The following is a 298-nucleotide window of genomic DNA, read 5'->3' as shown; positions in this document are numbered from 1 at the left end:
CTCCATTGGAAGGATTAATTACGTTCCTCATAAAATGGAAGATGAATACTACATGAGGATTTTGCTTGGCATAGTACCTGTACCGACATCTGACGATGATATCAGAACATATAAACGATTTGTCTACGAGACATACAAGAAGGCATGTTTCGCTCGTGGGATCGTTGAAGATGATCAAGCTTATATTGACAGTCTTCTTGAAGGAAGCATTTGGTTTTTTGGAAAACAGCTACGCAACTACTTCACAATGATGCTTCTAGATGGTTGTTTATCGAGACCCGATAATGTTTGGGAACAG

The sequence above is a fragment of the Capsella rubella genome, unplaced genomic scaffold (assembly GCF_000375325.1).
Source record: "Capsella rubella cultivar Monte Gargano unplaced genomic scaffold, Caprub1_0 scaffold_143, whole genome shotgun sequence".
NCBI lineage: Eukaryota > Viridiplantae > Streptophyta > Magnoliopsida > Brassicales > Brassicaceae > Capsella > Capsella rubella.
Note: the sequence above shows the minus strand (reverse complement) of the source record.